Source organism: Agelaius tricolor, unplaced genomic scaffold, assembly GCF_023055355.1.
Source record: "Agelaius tricolor isolate 1412-34295 unplaced genomic scaffold, bAgeTri1.0.p SCAF_2, whole genome shotgun sequence".
In the NCBI taxonomy this organism is placed as follows: Eukaryota; Metazoa; Chordata; class Aves; order Passeriformes; family Icteridae; genus Agelaius; species Agelaius tricolor.
Genome location: NW_027269262.1, coordinates 27,433,554 through 27,454,524, shown reverse-complemented (window position 1 = coordinate 27,454,524; position 20,971 = coordinate 27,433,554).

The window sequence follows — 20,971 nt, the reverse complement described above, 5'->3', positions numbered from 1 at the left end:
TAGATCATATTGAGATGGTCAATTATTTTTCAGTGTTTTGGCAAATAGGGCTACATTCGTATTAAAATTATTATTATAGTAAGTGTAATTCTATAAATTTCTAGTAATTTTGGTTGCTGCAGGACATTTTTTCTACAAGTTTTCTGACCTTAGCTTTCTTATAACACAATATTTTTTTTGAGAATAGAACAAAATCAGATTTCATTTCAAATGAGCCTATGATATAGCTTTTTTCTACACTGTTGTTTGTGCATACAGGACTTTAGGTTAAATAGTTAGCATTTTTTCTTTCCCTTCCTCATGAATGAAAGATGGAAGCAATAAAAAGCAAAGGTGAATTTTGTGATAATGATGGTTGGATATCACTGTGCTAAGAAATGCAAACTTCTGCAAAAGAATTTTATGCAGTTGAAAATTATGACAAAGAAAAAATAATTAGAATACTCTTTATTATTCTTTTTCAAATCATCTCAGTCCCAGGAAAGTGTCATCTAACCTAATACTCTGTTTCTCAGGAAGACTAATAGATGCACTGAAGGTACCACAGAACAATTGAATACTATTCTTTTCCATGGGTATTTGGGAGATTTCTAATTTGGCCATTATACTTGCAGTCTCATGTGTAGTTAGTTCTCATAGTAAGCCTAAGCCTGTCCTGTGGATTTATAGTTTAACTTTCAAATTTCCAAAAATAAGATGTTTCAAAAGATAAACATGATTTGCTCAAAAAATGCTACAGTTCTCTGTTGTTTTGATTGGGACGCTGGATAATTTTACTGATTTCTCTTATCTCCCTATAGTATAAAATCTAATCTACGATTAATTGCCCAAGAAGGCCAATGGCATCCTGGCCTGCATTAGGAATTGTGTGACCAGGAGGAGCAGGAAGGTAATTCTTCCCCTGTACTTGGTGCTGGTGAGACCATCTTGAGCCCTATGTCCAGTTCTGGGCCCCTCAGGTTGGGAAGGACGTTGAGATGCTTGAGCGCATTTAGAGAAGGGCAACGAGGCTGGTGAGGGGCTTGGAACACAAGCCCTGTGAGGAAGGTTTGAAGGAACTGGAGTTGTTTAGCCTGGAGAAGAGGAGGCTTAGAGGTGACCTTATTGCTCTCTACAACTTCCTGAAGGGAGGTTCTATACAGGTGGGGGTTGGTCTCTTCTACCAGGCAGCAACTGACAGAACAAGAGGACACAATCTCAAGCTACATCAGGGAAGGTATAGATTGGATATTAGGAAAAAGTTTTTCAGCAAAAAAATTATAAAGTACTGGAGTGCTCTTCCCAGGGAGGTGGTAGAATCACCAGTTCAGGATGTGTTTAAAAAAAGACTGGACATGGAACTTTGTGCTATAGTCTAGTTGAGGTGTTAGGGCATAGGTTGGACTCGATGATCTCAGAGGTCTCTTCCAACCTCATTATTCTGTGATTCTGTAATTTTCTTGGCACCACTTATGTTAAAATTTGGCCTGTCATATTATTCTGTAGTTTCTGCTGTAGTTAATTTTTTAAGTTTTCCTTTTTCCTTTCCTTCTTGTATCTTTCATTTTTTTTAATTTTTGTTTCTTGTTTTAATCAGTACAGGTTTCATTTGTTAAAAACAACATTTTGCTTTATCCTGTGTCATTTATTATGGCTCTCAGAACAATGGCTTCCTGCCTCTAGAGGCCAAGCAGTTGTATCATAAATTATCCAGATATCTTTGTAATAGCACTTATCTTTCTTACTCTCCTTCAATTGCACTCTCACACTTTTAAACCTGCTCTTCAACCTTCTAATTTATTATTCATCATGTCCTGAGACTTTTTGTCCATCTTATGTTAAAGAGAATTTCCATTCCTCACAAATTGCATAGTTCTTCCTCTTTTCTCACTCTTTTTTTCTTTTTAATAGAGGTTTTAACATGAACAAATCTAGCAGTCATCATCCTACAATTACCATATTTTGGATTTATGAGTTTGTCGTATTGAATCTGGATATCTTGGTGACTGCTATTTAAAAAGGACTATGAAGTCTGTGTTTTAAATACGATGAAGACATTATATGAAAATATTTAAGGAAAAAAAAAAGAAAGCTTTCCCTGAACTTAGAATCACCTCTAAAGAAATTGCCCCCAATTGGTTTTAAGCTGAAAACTACTTAGTTATGGACCACATCTAAGAATATGGCTAGGCCTTTAACCTTTTTTACCTATTATTTTTACCCTTTCCTTTAGAAAAATATTGATTTCTAATTACATCCTCTTTCTTAGATAATACAGGTCAAAATGGCCCTATCCTGTTTTTAATTTGATGTGCCATCAATATCAGCAGCATAACATAGGTCTGTAAAGAGAAATTCTTATACCTTTTCCCATGGATGGTTACCTGAACGTATATTAGATAATAAAAGATTACTTTGAAGGACTAAATAGATCAGAGATTGAAATTAATAAAAGTTAATTAATCAAGAAAGTAAATAGCTTACAAATATTCTTCTAAATATATTATTTTGTTCATAAGTTTGCAAATTTAGGGAAAAATTAAGGGACAAGTTTGATATCTTATATCCATAGGATTTATGTTGATTTTCAAAAGTATGTCTAGTAGGTTGAATTCTAAGGCTTTGTATGTGTCCATTTTATGAGCCTAGATACCTAAAACTATATATGAGAAAGTTTTTCTGCACTGACAAATCTCCATGGGCATATGTACAGTGTCTGGCATATGTATGATAGTCATAAAAGTTGAAAATATAATATTTTAAATTTTGCTTATCCTCTCCTTAATCTTCTCCCACTTCTTAGCCCACTTCCTAGTGTGGTGCTTAGCCAGATCTTAATTTGTAGGGTTTGGGGAAAAATTGGACCAGGGTCGAAAATACTATTTTATTTGTACAGATACCTTGTGTAGGAAACTAGTACTTTTAGAAAAATCAAATCTCATGAACAATATATGCAGGTATCAGGGCAATGAGAGAGGAGATTAATTTCAAATTTTAAATGGGAACTCATTTCTTCTGTGTATGGTATCATAGTTCTGGTGCTACAAGGCAAAACATCACCTGGTGTTGGATCAGATGCACTATCAAATGCAGTCTTTTGACATTGAAGTTAGAAACAGATTTTGGACCTGAATGAAAGCTCTAGAGTCGGAGCTGAATATTTCCTATAATAATGAGAGTGTCACTTCTTTTTAATTTGTGTTAATGTTGAAAAATGCAGATAAGGGTAACAGGAGCTTGTAGCCTACCAGACGCATCACAAACACTGTAGCCAGCTAAATTGCAGCTCCTGATGTGTCTGTGGTCCCCATGAGTGACCAGCTACTTACAAACTAGGCAGAATTTGAACATTAAAAACTATATTAGATTTTTCAAGAACAGAAGAAAAACTGCTGAACCTGGGAGAGCAGTTACAGCTTGAAGGGTCTCTGTTAAATAAAAAATTCCATTTGCACTGCTTTAAAGCATCGATGATTTCAGCACAAGGTGATTTAAGGAAAAAACAACTGTTCCTTAAAATAACCACACCTTACAATTCAGAAGAATATCACAAACTAGAATAAGAATATTCTTCATTTCCTATTGAGAGATGGAGTTCAAACCTAGCGATGGTATCATGGAAAATTATGGAGAATGTTAGGATAATCTTCAAATATCTTTGCTCAAATTTCAGGACTATTTCTTCTCTTCTATAAATAGCTTTTCAATTGAGAAAAATAACAATGAAAGAGTGATGGCATCATGGATTTTGCAAGGATTATAAAACAAAATCTATCCTGAATATCTTCTTATAAAACCTCTTCATTTATTTTCCATATGAAAAATTTTTCAGAGAAGTAAAAAAAAAAAAAAATACTTCTAGGATTTGAATATCTCATTAAGAAATCTCTAACAATTTACCGCATCCAGTTGCATCAGCATAGGGAGTGAAACAGAACTGAATATCTGCAGATAAAAGAGGAGGCTAGGTGGTGTAACAGTGGGATATCAGGGACAATGCAAAAGATGTTATAGACTCTATATAATATAGGGTTCTTGGTCTTCCAGCCTGCCATTCTTAAAGGATAAAATAGGACAATATTCAAGATTTGCAGTAATAACTGAACTGCTGCATGTCCAGGGTAGGAGGTAAGAATGTCTTTCTTTAGTATCTATATCTCATGCAACTAATGCTGTATGTCCTCTGCTAGGCAGTGATAATGGGCAGGTTTGCTGCTTCTTTAAGAAAACACTAATTACTATTATTGCTTCTTAAAAGTTTTCTACAGATACTCACCCTGGAAACACCATATGTCATTGATTTCTGGTAAAGGCTCCCCCATGCATGTCACTCCATACCAATTGTCGTCTTAGTTTTCTTCTTCACTTACCACAGTTTGTATTCACAAGCTTCTGGCAGACTAATTGCATTCATCTGGAGATCTACTATTCCTCCCTGTCTGCATGACTCCACCTGAAACTGGTTTTCAACAATATTTCTACTCTGCACAGAGCTCACCTGCAGTTCTGTACAGACGAAATGCCATTCCAACTCCTCGGGGAAAGAGATTATTATTCTCTTTGTTAGTTATTTTTCCTAGGGAAGCACTTTTTTCTGATAGCAGATTTTTTTCCTCTTCTTGTACTGAAAGCTTCCTTTTAAATAAAACACAGTCATTTCCAATGCATGTCACTTTTCCAGATTACTTAAAATGCAGATGGCCAACCAAAGTAACAAGGTTGGAAACATTTCCTGGCCCAGCTCATAATCAGAGTTTGGATGTTGTGTTTATATCTCTTCTCATACTTTGAGTATTTCATAAAATAATGCAAAGAGACACAATCATAAAGAAAGACAGAATTTAAGGTAGAGACAGGCTCAGCAGAACTGGAGAAGTCTTTTATCAAAGATTCAGACAAAAGCAAGTACGCATGGAAAAGAGTTGATTGTCTCCTCTACTGTCTTTTTTTCTCATGTTGATGAATCTTGTTCTCTGCACACCTGAAGCCCCTGCCAAACTGTTGTATGTCTAAAGCCCTGCTGTCAGCTATAAGTAATAGTCCTTGCTGTAGAGCTGTTGCTGACCTAAACTTTCTCTGCCAGTGATTTCACCCCATTCACATGATTGGTGTCTCCTAGAAAGTGGATCTGAGTGCTGTAGTACATTGATGCACGAATTTCAGCTGCTCATAAAATCAGTCCTGTTCTTAACATGGATATTTCAGGAAATGTTATGTCAGATCTATATCAAGCATTTAATTTATCAGGAATGTACACCTCTAACAAGCACATCTGACTCTACATGCAGACAAACATCTATGGAAACATAACCAGTTTATTGTGGGTCTTCTGCAACTAGAGACATATTCAATTCAGTAGGAGATTTATTTGCTACTAAGAAGGATATATGTGATGTTGTGGATGATATAACTGACTTAGTCCAGCACCTGACAAATCCAATTCAGTAGGTGACACATGGTATCATTTTTGCAGAAATATACTTGATGTACTAGGTTATGAATTTGATACAAATTAGGTCTTTTTCTTTGTTGAGCAATACTTTACTTTTCTCCTAAAGTATTTGACTATAGACAGTATAGGATATGCAATTTTTTCCCATTAAATGCTAATAAATGGCATATCCATTATACTCTGTAACATTTATCCAGCCTATTGAATACTGAAATGAACAATGGAAGTGACAGAAGCCTTGCTTTTAGAGTTCTTTTGACACTACATCTGAAAGATGTCTTTTAGCTGAAAGAGAAACAGCCAATATCTGGTCTGTCAGCAACCAAACCAAAAGCTTTTATGGAGCATTTGAATGTGCTTTCAGTAAAAGTATCAATTCTACCTCTGAATGTACTGGAATTGCTTGTTATGAGAGGAAAAAGTAGAGACCAGTGAATATTTTAATTTTGTTACAAGGATTTTTCTAATACTTAGAAGTCATCCTGGACCTACCTGTGTATGCACGGGTACTGAACTTCCCATATAGTACCTTGCTGAAAGACATGAGTCTGTTCAAATTGTTCACTAATATCAAAAATAAAAGACCAAAAAGACTACCAGAAAACCTTACCAAATAATTTTATCCAAACACCGACTGGACCAAAAAAAAAAAAAAAAAGGCAGGGGAATGAAAGGGAAAAAAACATTCCTCCAAATTACATTAGAGTTTTGACATTGCTATCATCAGCAAGAAGAAAGTATTAGCCAAAATGAAAGCTAAAGGTGTCACTGGCATTTATTAAAACTTTGTGTCTATAATGCATTTTTTCCTGGCCATGCATACAGAAATGCATAGAGCCTGACTAACACAGCTTATGTTTTAAAAAGACAAGCAGTACATGAAGGTCAGGGAAAAAGTAGATCGTACACAAATCACAGCTTACATTTTAAAAAGAATAGACTATTGCTTACTGAGGCACATTTTAGCTAACCAATTTAGATCATTCACTGCATGCTTTGCCAAGTCCAGTGCTTAGAACTACCAATCTCCAGAATTATGGACAGCATATTCCACTCAAGGGACAAGCACTTTTCACTAATAAATGCTCCCTAAGAATTTAATGCAGAGATGGACAAACTATTTGTTTCAACTGAATCACACCAAATACACTAATTTCCTATTCCAATAGATCTGAAGCATCCTGTCTGGTGCTTAGGGCAGTTCCTGAATGATCAGGTCAGCTTTGAGCTACACAAAGACTGCTTCAAGGCCACAAGACGTCAGTGTTGTTGCTTCTTGAATTGTGGAATGCCACCAGAGCAAAAGTAAATAGTAAATTAGGTGTGATACTGTAACATAAATCTCTTTGCATCAAGAGTCAAAAATAAAAGGATATTAAGATCAAATTTTGATCCCTCAAAAAAAGCATTGCAAATAGGACTAAGTTGCCAATTATGCATAGCTACACACGGTAGAATTACTGCATCTTGAAGGCAAGAATAATGTCTTTGAATTTTTTCTTGGTAAGAGAAAATAATCCAATTTATGCAAAAATATACCTGTAGATTATGGAGATCTTTCCAAGAGGCCCCTTACTTTACATACCTAGAGTTTTGAAGATAACAGCTAGGTTAGAAGTGCACAGGTGAAATATTTGTATCAGGAGCAAAATATTTACTGTTATGTTATAAAATTTGTATAGCAACAAGGGAGGTGGTTGTTGATTCAAAGGTAACCTCCACAATCTGGTGACTTTTTGTCTAATTTAGGCTGCTTTCTGAGCATTTGAACAGACAGTCAGTCCCACCCTTGATGCTGGCAGTACCCAGAGAAGCAAAACCTGAGTAAGACAAATTTTCTAGAAGATGGATACCTATGCCAAGATCAGCAGAATATCTGGGCATGTGTCTTTAACATTAAACACAATGGGTAGCATTGGGCATAAAGAAATTTGAAGTAATAGCCTTGTTTTTAAAAACTAGAAATCCTGCCTTAGATTGATCAATGGAGTTTCAGGTTAAATAGCTGAGATATTGAGAAAGCCACTATAAATATTGAGAAAGCAAGAGAAACTCTCGAGTAAAGTCACTGTCATGAAAATATAGCAAAATTCACTATGAAATCCACACATTTTGAATCTAAAGACAGGATAGGGAAAGGAAGCTTAATGTTTTGTTCATTGGATATCACAGATAATGCCTCATATTTCTATCTATGAAAGAACTCCTCTTGGCTTTTAGGATTAAAGACATATTCTTTTGAAATTAAAATGAAGAAATAAATAATCCTTTTACATTCAAAAAGCAAAATTTTATTAAAATTAGATGTGAAACTATCTATACTACTTTTAAACAGATATCATTGAAATAACTATGAAAGAAAACAAATGAAGAAGGTCTTGGATGTGTTGGTCTGCCTGTCTCCTATTATGCTTCTGCTAGACAAATTTTTACGTTGAGGCTTGTTTTCATTCTGCTCAAGGAATTGCTGGTTTGCAGAAAATTCTACATAAACCCAGACCTTCTGCCTCCTCCGAGGCTTGATTGTACCTCTGTTTGCTTCTTTTCTCACTAGTCTGTACAAAATGAAGTTTCCAGGATCTTTTCCGCAAGTCTCCCTCTGCCCCTTCTGTCTATCCTACAACATCATTTCTATCCTATGTTCTCAACTGCTTTTTCCCAAAGTCAGACCACTTCACTGGATTTGTTTTTAAACAGAACACTTTAAAAAGAAATTTGGCAGATCCTTTGATGCAGAACAAAAAAAAATCCCTATTTGTTCACTATTTATTATATGGTTAAGTGGTTTAAGGCAGAGGCAGTACTGGGTTGACAGTTGGACTTCTAACTTAAGAGCTTTCTTCCAACCTTGGTCATTCTTTGAGTCTATTGTAGAGACTCCATTACAATTCAGATGTTAGAATTGCTTGACTTGGGTCCATGTTGAAAAATATATTTTCTCTTCAGTGAGAAAGAGAAGTGTGCTAATGAAGCCAGGGCAGTTTTGGTGCCCAAATGACACTATGCATCCAAGCTCTCTAAAAAGAAGCATTTCTTATTTTGGCAAATGCACCAGTTTGGAGTTCCCCAGACCTTCCGGATTCTGAAGAGCAGAAAGTGAAACATGAGACATAATCAAGATATTTCTTATACAATACAGAGAAATAACTTCAAAGCCGTATTTCCTTAAAATTTTTTTCTTAAAATATTAAAATCAACAAAACCCAACCAGGATTATGTTAAAAACAATCAAAACCAAATTCTAACTATTTAGAAACAACACTTTAACACAGAAGTCCAGTCTCCCCCTTTTACCTACAGTCTCATCAACCTCCTAGCACTTCAAAACACGGCAATATCAAAAAGCCCCTATCTCCACTCCGTTTATTTTTCTGTGAGAACAGACCCACACTTTATCTATCAGCTCTGACCTCGAAGGTAAATGTCCCCACCTGACTTTCCACTTATAGTAAGAGAAGTTCAAGACAAGAGAGCCCAATATGATATACTCTGTTGCGCAGTTGACACACTGCTCTCACTCAGTGGTATTCTATTCTGTAAGTACAGACTAATTTGATCTTAAGTCATCTGTATTTTACAGCAGCCTTCCATGTACATCCAAAGGTCTCGGTCCAGACTTTTATCATTACAAGTGCAACCTGAGGGCTATTTTTCTGTCTTGTTGCATCTGTTACTCAATGTGCTTCTCACGCGATGCAGGCTAGAGCATTATTATTTTTCCAGTACCTAAAACCAACATTCCATTCAGCTGCTACAAAATCTTACTTTATTATCTTTGCCAAACCCTGAGAGGAAAGTCACTGTTACTACACTTTGATTACCCCATCATTTTCCCACGGAACTTCAAATGAAGGACTGAAGTTATTTTAAAAAGAAAATTATATCCCCACGAGAAGCCATAAAGTACCAGTCACGTAAGATTTATTATAATGTCTTGTATGAGAGATGAGTTTAGCCTAGAGATACACTTGAAAGTTTGCATATTTTCATACATCTAGACCTGACAGAAATGTGCTCCTACATGTATGTGATAAGGTATTAACTTTGGTAAAAGCTTAAAGATAGTTCTGAAAATTTCATGTTGAGTTCTACCATCAGCAGTTTATCATTGTCTGTAATGCAGGTTATAAGCAGTGAAGATGGATCTAACAGTTCATATAATTATCCTCAATTCATTTTTGTACTATCTAAATTAAATTTGAGTTTCTAGAAAACTGCTTGTTACATGTAGAGTTTTCTTTTATGGACTCTAAAGGCTATTTTATTTTTTGAATCAGCTATTACTTTAGAAACATTTGCCTCTAACAGTTAAGAAGCTCAATATCATGTGATTTTTATCAGGTAAATGTATTCTAGAAATAAGAAGATTACATGCAGGCTGTGCTGAAACAAACTGAACAAATTGTTGCCTTGTATTTATTACATACCTCGATGGAGGAAATCTTAGCACAGCTCCTATTAGCAGAAGCATGATTTGAATGTGTTTAGATTTTTTTTTCTAGATGCTTATGGAGAAATAATATAAGGTTAAAATTGAAAACACTTGTTAGCATTCCACAGAAGCAGAAGAGCATGGTAAGCACGCTCCAAAGCTTTTACTGTTCCACATAGTTACAGGAGATCTATAAAGTGACACCACTTTATGAAACAAATACTTGCTCATTGTAGTTCTAGTCCAAGCCTCTGCTGCTGTCAAAGGTTGAGGCAGCCCTATGTTTTGAATTCAGAAATGGTTAACAAGCAATTATAACAATGCTAATAACCAAATAACCATAGAGACCAAGCCTCTTGGATCATGATCTTGGTGCTGGATTGTTGTTCAGAACATACATACATACATACAACATTCCATGTATTTGGAAAATTATATGATACTTCCCATTTGAACAAAACAAATTACTATAGTCTCCTGAAGCTGAAGCTTGGAAGTGACCAAGAGGTGTGTCACCAACAGCTTTAGTAATATTGATAGCTAATTTGTACATTTTTAGATTATAAATATTTCCCAGATTTCATTTTGAAAATAATTTATGTAATAGCATGTTTCATTATTTGAAATCAAGTTTAGTGATATTCCATTGTTAAGTTCTCTAATGTGGTTTGTTTTTTTCAATTTTATTACAATTGAGTTAATTAAAGAGAAAACCCCTATTTTTTCTTTCTTTAGATTTTTATTTTATGAGTATTTCCAAAAAATTATCATTTTGCATCCTTTTTAGAAATGACAAAAAATTCCTTTAGATAAAATAAATTAAATAATATTCAAACCATAAAATAATATTCAAAGCATAAAAAAACTTCTCCCTCTTTTTTGTCTATTAATTTTTAAGATAAAAAAAATCCCTCAAAAAAGCCTTATTTGGCTAATTTTTTAGCAGACTGAATATTTCTATGTTTTTAACTCACTGTTAATATTTAACAACCATTCAGATATATTTCTCTATACCAACAGCATCTGACCCCACCTTGTTCCACTGGCTGTCTCTTGGAGTGTTTTAGTTTAGAGTTGTATAACTTGCACCTCTTTTTATTTTTATTATTCGCCTTGAGAGCAAACTGCTCTTGTAGAGTCATAAACTTCCCTTTCTCTTCATATTCAGGCTGGATATGTATTCAGAGCAAAGCAGCATCCTGGTCCAATATATTTGAAATGTTTTCAAGGGAAAGAAAGTCCCACTCTCAGGTCTGTTCGACTGGAGGACCTGGAAAGGAAGCCCAGATTTAGCACTAAGTGTACTTTTGTTTGTTGTGTGAAGAATGAAATGATGCAGTCGTGGGGGTTTTATTGTCGATGTTGCTGTAGCTGCAGAATCCACGCCGGCACAGACGGACTGGCACGGTAGCAAACTGTCCCAATGTTTGTTCTTCTACCTGGACAGTGAGCTTAAGAGATTCTTTTAATCTCACAAGGATTCTTATCTTCACTGGGGCGTCTTAGTGCCAAGTGGCAGCTGAGAGCATTGTCCCATCCCAGGTTCACTGAGAGTGTCTGGATGCAGTGTCCCTTTGGGAGAGAAGAAGGTGTGGGAGATAAGAGGTGGCCACGCTGCATCATGCCATTAGCTTTTTGCAAGTTGATGTGATTCATGTACTTTCATAAAATTTTAGCTGGGCATTTTCCAAGTTCCTTGGGAGAAAAACTTGACTGCTGAGAAAAGGCAACAAAACACACGAATCTGTAGGGTATTAACTGCTTAAACTGTTTTTATTTTCTTTCCACCGTATTCCTACATCCTCCAACCCTCAAGGGCTGTGAAATGATACATACAGCACCATCACCTAACTGAAATAGTCAGAATGGCAGGTATTTGATCATTTTCAGAATGATCAGTTAATCTACACATTAATTGAATGTTGCCATCACCAAAAATGAGATGAACACCAGAACAGAGCACAAAACCCCTTAAATATTCAATTTTCACAGAAAAGGTTAATTCAGGATATGATTGGCTTGCAGCAGAAATTTAAATATCACTCTAGAAATATTAATATTAGATACAGAAAATGCATTGTGTCATTTTGTCATCACCATTACGACAGTGTGAGATCTTGAGTGCTATGAGGTAGGAGAAACAAGAAATTATGTCAGCTAGACTTAAGGAGAGACTGCCAGCTAGAAGGAATTTGAATCTATTGGACAAGTTACTTCAAACTGTTACTATTTTAAGGCAAACCTCAACTCTAGGGTAAGTTATTGAGACAACTCACTTTGCTGTCTTTGGTCTCTGGTCACCTGCCACAGTGACATTCATTCAAAATGACCAGGAATCATAGTAAACAGAAGAAATTGGATATCCGTGCCTGCACCTTTGCTTGGAAATCTCTATAAAAAATGAGTTTGTTCTAAAGAATTCTTTCCACTCCTGTAACGAGTACAGGTGGCAAAATTTTAAATTTTTTTTAGCATCATGCAAGAGGACAGTTACTTAAGGCTACATTCCCGGTGTATTAGCACTGCACAAACAATACAGAACCACTAAAGCTGCTTTTATCACAAATCTTCCCTTCCTGACTTTCATGCAAACCCAACTCATTTGATGGCTCAACTGATAATTTGCAATATGTTCTGTGTTCTATCCATATTCACCATTAAGAACAAAGTAACTTTCCTTTCATAGAACAGGGAAAAATCAACATTCCAAAGGGTTCCTATTTGTTGTAGGGTTGAGAAGATTGAGGCTTTGTCTCTAACTTTTCTTTTTTACTCTTCATACTTTGATTAAAGTTTATTTGAAAGCTTCATGAAACAGCCTTGGGCTTAAACTTGCTTGGATTTTTTTTGTTAATTTCATTTGTTTTCCCAAGTTTTGCCTTTCCAGTCTGTGAAATGTCTGATACAGACCCCAAATTAATTGCTAAATGCATAGATTATGTTTGTGTATCTTAGAAGAAAAATGCATTTTCAAGATGCTTGCCCTTGATAGTCGAAGTTCTATTAGCAGCTGAAATTGAACATTTTTGAAACAGTTATGCAAATGAATTAGACATTTGCAAACACAGATGTGCAGGTCTGTGCAGATCACCCTTTTCCTCTTACCAAAGCCAAATACCAACTTTCATACCCATATACAAATAGACTTTTTTTAAAGCTTTTATTCTCAAGCTCTTGCATCTCAGAACAGAATAATTAATTTTGTAATGGAAAAATTGTGAAATAAGAGTGTATCAAGTAAAAATCTTTAAAAAATATATTGCAATTTGCCCACACGTTGGTTCACAGAAGGAGAAAAAAGGAGAGAGTGGAGCAAATTTTGAATATTTGTACATGAAAGCAGTGCATTTTGGCATTGATTGGCTTCAGCAGCCATTGCTACTAAGGGTTGCAGACTGAGGTTTCACACCCCTTTGTCAGAGGTACCTGACTCTGACAGTCATTTGTGAGGTTGTGAGGGAAGGACACCCTTATGTAGAAGTAATTTGTAGGAGTTACAGATGAAGTAGATCTCCAAAGTAACATGATGATTGCATTTCCCATTATGCTGATGCACTTTTAACAGACGTGTCTAGGCCCCAATCAAGGATTATCTTAATTTGTTTTGCCTGTTTCTTATATGCACAGGCTCTTTATAGCAAGTACCCCTTCCACAATATTCTGAGCCAAGTCTTCTTTTCTTTTCTTCTTTATATCAAATTTTGTTATGCACACTGCAATCAGAACAATACTGTCATGGTTCAATGCTGTGCCAAAGCAAGAGTGTAGCTTGTGTGTTGCACTCAAGCTGATTCCTTCGGGTTCTGTATTTATCTGAGATATCATTGGTTTCAATGGACTCATTTCTGTAGAAACTGCTATATTTTTAAATATCGCCCTCACATGGTCTTATGAAACACCATAGATATCACCCTCTATTCTGCTCCCTAATCCCAGTTCATTAAAGGGTGTAACTTACCTCTTCATGTGGGTGAAGCGAGACTGAAAAAAGAACTCTGATTTTTAGTTTTTCTTTTTAATTCAAAATTCAGTTCACTTTCAGGTAAATCATAATTAGGCTGTATATTTATGTTTTATTAATTTATTAAGGGAAGATTTGCATGCAAAGCATGAAACCATTCAGATTGGTGCTGCTTGATGTTAGACAGTGGGCTTTATGCAAAAGCTTTATAAGACTACTTTACTTTATAAAAAATGAAGTACTCATCAAATCAGCTTTCATGTGACTCTATTCTACAGGTTTTTCAATTTTTTGCTAAAAATCTTGGTAATTGCTGCTAGACTTGGCTAAATGCTTGCAACTTATTTCACACTGCATTGAGGGACACAGCAGAACACTCACTGACTGTAGTTAAGAACAGAATTTCACCCCTTGCACCTAATCTTCTGTTTTCACATCTTTTCATACCCTTTATTTCCCTTATATCACCCAGCAGTGAAGTGAACAATTCAATCTGAAGATTCAAACTGACTCCAAAGGATTTGCATTTGATCCTCACATTCAGGTGTATATGTTCTGGATGAGCAGAAATGCTCTCCGATGCAATTACATTTTCAAGGGGTATTTTGAGAGTCAGACATAGAGCATTTTCCACTTTCTACATCCTGAAACTCTTTTCATCCTGGCAGATTTCTTTTTACTTGTCTTTGTTTATGCGGTTGTAGACAATGTCTACAAACAGGTGTCATAAATTGATACAGAAATGTGGATTGGTACCAAATTTCTCTGAGATCTTTTTCTGAAAATTCTGATAAAAACAGGAATGAGTAAGAAATGGACTGACACATTTTGCTATCCCTCAATTGTTTTAGCTTTAATTGAAGTATTTAGGTGGTGAGCATGTTTCAATCTGCTATCAGGGTAAATTTCAAATAGACACCTCCCAGATGCTCTGTGGCTCTTAGCATTTCAGAGCTTCTCTTGGGCTGTTCTTTACATTGTTATTATGAAAGAAATAAGATTGAAAACATTTTCTTTCCTGACTTTTCATACAAAATCTTCATTTGTGGATAAAATATGACAATAACCAATAAAATGGTACAGTGAAACAGCCAATGCAACCTTGCCAGCACACACTCATCTCTCATCTTCCATTTCAAGCTGTTACTTCCATGCTGTGGAGACCACAGCTAAGGACTGCCTTGCATAGTTAACAGCTTATAGCAATAGCACCTTGATGCTACATGATGTAATAAGTGCCAGATGAAAGCGGCGTACTTAGGGAACCACACCTGTGACTTCTGCAGCTTTTCATTTTTTATGAAAATTGGACCACTATATTTTTGCGAGAGTGTTTCATCATTTATGTCTGAGCAGTGCTATAGGGTGGGAATATTAGTGCAACATGAGGACAAGATGACCAAGCAAATTTCTTTTTCCAGTCTCAGAACAGAGCTTTTTCTTTTTTCCCTATACTGGTGACATTTTTCCTACCCTCATGAAGTGAAACTTTTCTCTTTCCCTTCCTCCAGCTCAGAAAGGATCCTTTTTCATATCTGTTGCCTAATACTCTCATAAAGCAGAAAGCATTCTCTTGGTGGAAAATATAAGGGTTACCTGCTCTAAGCAAAGACATGTAGCATAGTTTGGGTTGGAAGGGACCTCTAAAGGCCACCTAGTCCAACCTCCCAGCAATGAGCAGGGACATTTTAATTAGATCAGGTTGCTCAAAGCTCCATCCAATCTGACCTTAAATGTTTTGAGGGATGGGGCTTCTACAACCTCTCTGAGCAATCTGAGGTTTCATTTTCTTGCCCACTCATAAAAAATATTCTTCCTTATTTATAAATATATAAATATCATAGCATATAATCTTCAAAACTGTATTGCTTATGTGTTTTGGTTTACCTATCTTGGGCTAAATTTCTGACAATATGTGCTTTTCTGAACAGAAAAGTTACCAAAGATAAATCCTTTTTCACAAGATCAGTATGATGCACCAGCACAGTTGCAATGGTTTGTCAGTCCTTATTGACTTATCTTATCTTTCTAAATCCTGAATCTAAATTATATATTCTGAACTGATTTATACAGATCTTCTGCAGAAGGGATACCATGCAATTTATTGATCTAAACCAATTAATAGCAAGACGTTTTTTTCTTTGTCAATTTTTCTACATTAGCATAGAACTCACAGCAAAAAATGATACAAGATTTCTTTTTCCTGACTATGATTGCTAATGCATTTAGTGTGTTCTCTGTATGCCTAGAATAATGAAGGAGTTGCCCATTAGCTCAATGCTGAATGAATAACAACATTATTAAGGTCATTTATCAACAAGAAAAAGCATATAATATTGATTAAAAAGAGGAGTTAGGTACTTTTGTGACAGAAAGAAGAAAACCTAAGCTTGAGAGAGAAAATTATTATTCTGCAGGTTATTTCAAGTACAAAATTGACCTCAGTTCATTATGCTATATAAGTCAAAACACTCATTCTTCAACTTTTGACCTGACCTCACTGTAAAAAATCTTGGATGAATGTTCAGAAGAAAATGTGATCATAAATCAGAACAAAAGACTGCTTGGACAGGAACTGTGCATTGTTCATCATGATTCAGTTCACACTATTGTCATAAAGATAAAAAATACACATGTGGGAGCAGAAATAATAATAGTGGGAGGAAAAGAAATGAAAAGGATACAAAAAGATATAGGCCAGAATCTCGACTGATGTAAATTTGTCTATCTCCACTTCAACAGCAGAATTCAAGCAGATTTACACCACCTGAGGAGATCATTTCATGATAGGTTTGGTGGTATGGCCACATAAGTTCCCTCTAACCCCCCCTAACAAAGCTGTACAGTTGGACTATGATGGTGGATGCTGCATTTTTTGTTGAGCATAATCTCAAGTAAAAGTATAAAATGGTTACGATTTTCCTTATATTAAAATGATGAGAATTTTAAGGTGATAAGAAATAGGTAACTATATTGACTAGAATTCCCTGTCTCTGTTGCTATTCAGGAAGAATGCAATTTTTCATGGGAAATACAGATTTTTTAAAATGAAAATTAAAAAAAAGCTATTTAAAAATTCTAAATTTCTGACATTTGAGAAATTGTTTTCAGGTATTCTGAGAGCCTTATTGAACATTCTGGGATATTTTCAGCCTGGAAGGAAGGCCTAAAGTAGATCCTGGAAAGCTGGTACTTCTATGATTCAGACTGAAATGCTAAAGGAAATGGATAAGAACAGTGAAATAGCAGTGATTACTGGTCAGTGTTGCAGGCTTATGAGGCTGTTAAAGCTAAGATGGTTTTGTAGCCCAAGAACAAGACATTAAAAAAAAGTTTCTATTAAATTCTTCATGTATTTAATTACTTGTCAGAAGCACAAAATAAAAATCTATGCTAAAAGACCTTTTTGGTGTGTGGTAGAGACAGGGAAAATATTAGTACTTTGATGCACTAAAATTTACAATACTGCTGGGGTTTTTGATGTCTTATGAAGAAAAGTAGCTAAGTTACTTAATCTAGAAAAGTGGATCACTGTGTATGCCCACTACTTTTATCCTTTGCTTATTCTATAAGGAAACTATTATTAACATACAATAAATGGTAATTTCATTGGCATGACAGAATATTACAGCACCATAGAAGTCATTATGTTTCCTAGTGCCAATGATCTGAAAGGCAGGGAAAATTTTTTTTTTTCTTCCATTGACATAAATGCCTAACAATTCCAATATACTTAGTGGGATGACTCTTAAGGCTTACATGTGTAACTGAGATAAAAATAGGACTTGAAGAAGAGGACAGAAAGAAGTATAGCTTAAAAAGATGGGCCATATAGACATTAAATTAAAAAGCCTTTTACCCCCCCCCCCCCCCCCCCCCTACCTAGGAACAGCCCAAAAGCCTCTGGTGTATAAGTTGTCATGATTCCTGCATTGTTGTACCTATCTAAGCAGGTCAAAAAAATAACCTATAAAAGAGTCCCAATAAGGAGACTCTTTAAAGTTAAAATTCCAACACATCTATGACAGAGGTAGACATTGCTTGTCTGTCAGTAAAGCAGGCAGTGAGTGGTTAAGATTCTCTAGATTTAGAAAACCCTATTAATTTGAAAATCTATAGGTTTAATACCTCCAATAGAGCCTTAAGATTTTTTTTTTCTGTCAAAGGACAATGTATAATTTTTCTTTTTCCAATTTTGAAATGTCTATTAATAATATCTGTAACATAGCTTAATAACCTTGGAAAGCATTTATAATACTGTGCCAAAGAGCTCAACACTGAGTAGGCAAAATTCATATAGGTATATTGTTGAAGCATAAGGTTTCTCACTAGGGCAAGGAGCTACATGGAATCATGTTATTACAAATTGTTCATTTTGTCTATCAATGTTACAGTCATGTTCTTTCTTTTTTAGGTTTTTTTTCTTTTTTTTTTGTTTGTTTGTTTTATTTTGGTTTTTTCTATTGGTTTTGTTTTTACTTTTTTAACCATAGATGTAACTATGCTAGCCTATGATCTGAAGTTCTAGTTCCTCTCATTTTACCCATATATATTTTTAGACTATGTACATAAAAACACAGATTAAAATGTCAATAGCTGCTATTAAAATAGGCCAAGGTCTTTGACAGCCTTTGAAAATAACATGTCTTTCTACTATCATTTCCAAGATCTATATCAAATTTTCCTTCCTGACTTTTCTGACGTATAGCTTGTTTTGAGTGTGACAACTACTTAACCTGTCTCAATAGTTATGTTTCATCATAAGCACACTGTTTATTTGTTTTTAAAAAGGCTGTGACTGAGCAGCAGAAAGGAAGGATGGCCCATGTGGCTCCTGTGTTTCACATTCAAAACCTGTGGAGAGAGGAGGCTGCTCCATCCCTGAGAGCTGCAGCTGTGCTAGGTGTGGTGGCCTTTAGGCCAAGCCAGAACTGAAAAGCAAGCAGAGACTTAGAGAAGCACACAGCCTACAGCCTGTCCTTAGGGCAGGAGACCTCCTCCACAGGGTTTTGAATTATAAAGGCTTCACTGACTTTGCATGATATATTGTTACATTGTTTTCCAATAATGGTTTCAGGATGTGCTTCTTTGCATTGATGTATCCAGGTAGGTCACGGTCAGCCTTAATAGCACACCGTGTGGTATCTGCACAGAGGTAGCAAGCAACACATCAGCATCAGGAGCTGAAAGAGTCTGTGTGTAAGCAATGCATATCTAAAACCTGAGTACCTCAGCACTTCTTTGGCAGGGAAGAGTTTGTCAGTAAGATGCAAAAGTTGCCCAAGGCTCAGGGGTGATTCCCAACACCATATCCATAGTTCAGTTCCCTGGCAGAGAGGGGATCTCTGTCAAATACCTAAGGAAGCTGGATTTACAAAGAAATTTCAGAAGCTTACAAATTTTACCCCCAAAATCTTATTCCGAGAAAAATTAACCTGTGGAAAGAAAGCCATCAACAATATCTAGCACTGAGGGAAATCTTGCAAAAAAAAAGGTTCTTGTGAACACTGCATGCTTAACTAGTGACTCTTATTGAGACTGTGAGAAGTGCTAAGCAGTCAGACAGGTAATAAATTGTTAAGATTAGCTAAAAACTGTATGTGAAATTGGGAACTTTTGTCTCTAGATGGTGCCCCGAATAACAAGCTCTAAGTCTAGCCACATTTCTCATCTGTCTTCTTCTAATGAAAGTAAAGTACTAGGAACAAAAAATGTGTGACTGAAAAGAGTAAGTATGCTCCTCTTGGAAGGATAAAAGCCAAAAAAAGCAGAAAAATCTCACCAAGGACATTTTTAGGGAAGTTGGGAGGCTGCAGAATATCTCTTGTCACACTGAAAAAAAAAGGGCCAGGCAGGCAGGTGCCAGGTCTGACAAAGCAGCCCTCTACAGCACACATAAACTAACACACTTTCTGAAGAGATAATTATATAACAAATAATAATAATTGATCACAGATTAAATTGAAATAATAATAATAATAATAATAATAATAATAATAATAATAATAATAATAATAGATTTTTTTTAAAAAAAGGGAATATTATGAATTGCTGAGGCTGAGCAAATATATCTTAAAAATTACTCACTTGAGCTTCATTATTCAGAGAGAAAAAAGAAAGCATAATTCAGATTATGTGAGTCCTAGTCTGTGAGTTCCTTACAGCTAATTCAGAGCTATGACTCACAGTTTTTGCCATGCCTTAAAACAGTATTTTATATCGGATATGACCTAAGGCGATCCAACTAGGCATCCTATTTCAAACAAAGGTAAAATCAACTGCAAGCTCAACAAATAGCAAATTAACACTCTCTCTGCCTTCAGCTGTTTTTTGTCCACAGACTTTGTAACCAGAAATAGTTTTTTCTGCCCATTTACTCTTCAATCCATACAACTGTTAGACATCTATTATGTACTTCAGCCAACAGCTCTACATCTCAGCTGCTCTTCACATGAAGAACCTAAATGTGTTTGTTTTCAGCATGGTTTCTCCTGCCTTCATGTGGTGCTCTCAAGGTTCTGAACCACTAACTCTCTCCAGTCTCACCATGCCAGATATAATTCTATGGATCATTGTCATAACTCATCTCGGATGTCACTGGTCCAACATGAATTCGGACATAATCATTCCCCACACAGAAGATACAGCACATCTTTGATCATCCTGGCTGTGCTCTTGTCAAGCTCTCCAGTTATCTATACATCTTTTGAAATATGACAGTATGCAATGCAACAATTCAAGATGCAAGCTAGCCATGGATTTATACCAGTGACATATTAATACTTTCTAGTTTGCTTTCTATTATTTTCTTTCTGGCCTTCCCTTCACTTTTCTGACAAATACCAAGCAGTGAACTGATATTTTCATGGCACTTGTTATCCAATCAGTCATAATCCATGCTGTCAACAGTGTTATCAGAGATAACCTCCTTCCTGCAAGGTGATGGTGAATGCAAGGAACCATCATTTTATGTGAAGTAAAAAATGGGGGGTTTTTTTGTGCATTACCTGATATATGTTTACATTGAATTTTACCACACATTTTGTTCCAGTTTCATGAAGTCCTCTTGCAATTCCTTTCAGCTGGGGTGAAGCCTTTGTCATCACACTTTGTGTACATCTCCAGCCTATTTATAAATTTATTGAAA